Source organism: Trichechus manatus, unplaced genomic scaffold (assembly GCF_000243295.1).
Source record: "Trichechus manatus latirostris isolate Lorelei unplaced genomic scaffold, TriManLat1.0 scaffold00295, whole genome shotgun sequence".
Lineage (NCBI taxonomy): Eukaryota > Metazoa > Chordata > Mammalia > Sirenia > Trichechidae > Trichechus > Trichechus manatus.
Genome location: NW_004444231.1, coordinates 1,267,748 through 1,271,615, shown reverse-complemented (window position 1 = coordinate 1,271,615; position 3,868 = coordinate 1,267,748). Strand labels below are relative to the sequence as shown.

Genomic DNA, 3,868 nt, shown 5'->3' with positions numbered 1-3,868 from the left:
TTCCCTTTCCAGAGCCACCTCAGCCCACCACTTCCATCATGGGAATTATTGCTGGCCTGGTTCTCCTTGGAGTTGTGGTCACTGGAGTTGTGATCTGGATGAAGAAGAGCTCAGTCAGAGAAGGGGATAGGGTCTGAGTTTCTTATCCCACTGGTGGGTTTCAAGCCCCAGGTAAGAGTTTGTTCCTGTCCTGCCTCACTACAGAAGACACCATCTGCACACCCACGCCTACCCGGTCTGGGGCCTTGTGTGCTAACACTTACTCTTATGTAAAGCACATGTGAACATGAAGGACAAACATTTGATTTTGATAATTATGGTGATGGGAGGAAAGTCTCAGCAGTCACAGGTCAGAGGGGAAGGTCTCTGCTAAGGACAGACCTGCAGGAGGGTAGTTGGTCCAGTCCCCACACATCTTTACTCTTGTTTCTGGATCCTGTCCTGGGTCTGGAGTCACAGTTCTGGAAAATTCCCTGGGGTCCAAGACTAGCTGGTTCCTCTAGAACTTCATGGCCCTGCCTCCCCCCTGGTCTCTCACAGGATCGTTTCTTCCCACAGATGGAAAAAGAGGTGTCTTAGTCATCTAGTGCTGCTATAACAGAAAGACCACAAGTGGATGGCTTTCACAAAGAGAAGTTTATTCCCTCACAGTCTAGTAGGCTACAAGTCCAAATTCAGGGCGTCAGCTCCAAGGGAATGCCTTCTCTGTTGTCTGTGGAGGAAGGTCCATGTCATCAATCTTCCGTTGGTCTGGAAGCTTCCCTGCACAGGAACCTCAGGTCCAAAGGACACGCTCTGCTCCCAGCACTGCTTTCTTGGTGGTATGAAGTTCCCATGTGTCTCTGCTCACTTCTGTCTTTTATATCTCAACAGAGATTGGCTTTAGATGCTATCCAATCTTGTATACCTCATCAGTATAACTGCCGCTAATCCATCTTATTAGATCATAGTGATTGAATTTACAACACAAGGAAATCACGTCAGATTATAAAATGATACACAGTTATACAATACCGAGAATCATGACCCAGCCAAGTTAACAGATATTTTGGGGGGACCCAATTCAATCCAAGACAAGAGGGAACTATGTTCAGACCCTTAGGACAATGTAGAGAGGAACCCATTAGCCCCTGAACCGCACCCCATAATTCTTTCTTTAGTCTCATCTCCTGTGAGCTCTGACCAAACCCTGTTCTTCAGGTGGTGACAGTGCCCAGGGCTCTGATGTGTCTCTCACAGCTTCTAAAGGTGAGACCCTGGAAGGCCTGATGTGGAGGACGGGCTAGGGTAGAGGGGAAATGACTAGGTTATGGGGGTTTGGAGATTTGGACATTTTTGGACATTTTGAGCTTGTGGTGAGCTGTTCAGCCTATCAACACTTACAGTGACTGACCTGTACTTGTCCTGATTCTTCTGTAGTGTGAGATCACTGCCTTGTGTGACACTGAGTGATACAAGATTTGTTCACATTCCACTTCGTAAATTCAAGAACCCCTGACTTCTGTTTCTGCAAGTGATGTCTGAATGTGTCTGTGTTCCTATCAGCATAATGTGAGCATGTGGGGAGACTAGCCCACCCTTGCCCAGCAGGACCCCCTCCCCAAACTGACTTGTGTCCTTTCCCTGATCAATGTTCCTGTTCCAGCAGAGGCAGGGCTAGAACTTCTCCGTCCTGTCATAACTTTGTGTTGCTCTGAGCTGCAACTTCTCACTTCCCTACTGAAATTAGAATCTGGATACAAATTTTTTTCAATTTCTTGCTAAGAGGCGGGGTTGATGGGTTAATTAAAGGTGAGGAATACTCAAAATTTGAGAGAGGAAATAAATGGAAGACCGGAGAACCTTCCAGAATCTGCATCTTTGCTATGCTGATTCTGTCACAGGTGGGGACAGGAGGATGCTGTGGAGGAGCTGAGCATGAAAAAGGCCTGTGCCCCATGTGTGCATATGCACGTTTGCATATACACAGAATGTACTCTAAATCCTAAAGTAATTTACTCTAAAGTAATCATGAGACTGTCAGTATATGGACTCTACTGTCCGATCTGATTGGGTCGTACACACAAAGACACTTTACAAAGTGTTGGCAATTGAAAGGTGTTATTATTTTTATAAAGCAAACCATAAACAACAGGAACATATTTGAGGCAAACTGGTCCATCCCTGAGTACTCCATTTACCATCATAGGAGAGGAACCCAGTTATGTCTAAAAGGGAGACCCATTCACCTGTCCCAAATTACCCATGTCCATTTTTGTGTCGCTGGGTGGTCATGCTATGGATCAGGTGTTAGCAGGTGTGTCTTTCTCTAAGCAAGTGTGTCGCCAGCTCAGACCAGGAGCAGCATAACTATGTTTGTTCTCGGTCTCACTGTCTCTTTCTGTGGCTTTCCTTGGCTGGGTCTGGATCCCTGTGCTACTGGTCTAACTCTCAACCAGCAGCTTTGGGACAACCTGAACCAGTGCCAGGCTTAGGCTGACATTATGACAGCTCTTGATGCAAAACTGTTTACAGGCAACACCTGTACAGTGAAGGAGTGTTGGTGGTTCAACTGTTAAGCCCTTGACTGCTAATTGAAAGGCTGGCGGTTCGAACTCACTCAGAGGCTGGATGTTTTAGGATTTCCTAATGGATGAAATTTGGGGTATGAGAGACAGGAGCCAAGGAGGACACCAACTTTTTTGGTCTGTGTAAATAGGAAGATGGAACTGATGTCAGCAAAGATGGGGAAGACTCTGGAAGGAGCATACTTGAGAAGGGGACAACATAGGCATTAGGTTTCAGAAATGTTATATCTGAGATGTCTATTAGAAATGTGAGTAAGTTTTTTGAGTTGTCAGTTGGCTATATGAGTCTAGCCTTTAGGGAAAAGTCTGGGCTGGAGAAATAGATTTGGGAGGTGACACTATATAAATTATATTTAAAGCTTTGAGTATGGATGAATTCACCAAGGGAGTGATTAGCTACAGAAGAGAGAGGAACAAAGACTGAACCCTGGACCCTCTAGTGCTAAGCAATCTGATGAGACCACACTCTAAGAGCAGACTGGAGGGTTCTGGTACTGTCTATAAAGCACACAGATCAGGGAGTCTAAACTGTACTGTGCACAGGAATCACCTGGAAATCTCATTAATATCCAAAAGGTCCGGAGTAGAGCATGAAACTCTGTATTTGTAACAAGGTTGATGCTGATGCCGCTGGTCTTCAGAGTCGTCTTCTAGTAGCAAGAATGTAGACCAGCAATTCCCAACATGGATGTGTATCAGCCTCAACAGTAGGGTTTGTTAAGTAAGCAATTCCTGGGTCCTATCCCCAGTATGAAGCCCTGGTGGTGCAGTGGTTAAAAGTTTGGCTGCTAACCAAAAGATTTGCAGTTCAAATCCACCAGTCACTCCTAGGAAACTCTATGGAGCAGTTCTACTCTGTTCTATAGGGTCAGAATCAACTCGACAGCAACAGATTTAGTTTAATTCATCAATTAGTTTGGTGTGTTCTTGAATGTATATACATGGAATCATCTGATATCTACTCTTTTGTGTCTGACTCTTTTTGCTGACTTTTTTTTTTTTTTTTGGTGGGATTCATCCACGTTTATGAGCATAGTGATAGTTCATTCATTTTCCTTTCTGTGTAGCATTCTGTGCTCCAGTTTTTATCTGTCTTCCTGTAGCATCTACCAAAAGACCTACTCAGCTTCTCAGGCTCTCAGTGACCACGCTCAACTTGACAAGTGGTTTAAAGCAGAGAATGTTACAAATATTGGACCCACACATCTGGGATTTCTTCTTTCTAAGTCTGGCTCCATCAAGTCCTCACTTCCCTGATAACTCTAGTGACGTCAAGTGGATGTTCTTACCACTTGACCAGC

The 3,868-nt window shown here is 44.9% G+C and overlaps 1 pseudogene across 1 annotated transcript in view; it reads left to right on the top strand.

Annotated features, from left to right (window-relative positions):
* LOC101345343 (HLA class I histocompatibility antigen, A-23 alpha chain-like) overlaps nucleotides 1–611 on the top strand; it is an 18,387-nt pseudogene extending 17,776 nt beyond the window's left edge. Inside the window, exons 5-6 of the transcript XR_002822937.1 lie at nucleotides 13–171; nucleotides 559–611. The product of XR_002822937.1 is annotated as an HLA class I histocompatibility antigen, A-23 alpha chain-like (transcript). The remainder of the gene's footprint in view (nucleotides 1–12; nucleotides 172–558) is intronic.
* The last annotated feature ends 3,257 nt before the right edge of the window (nucleotides 612–3,868 follow it).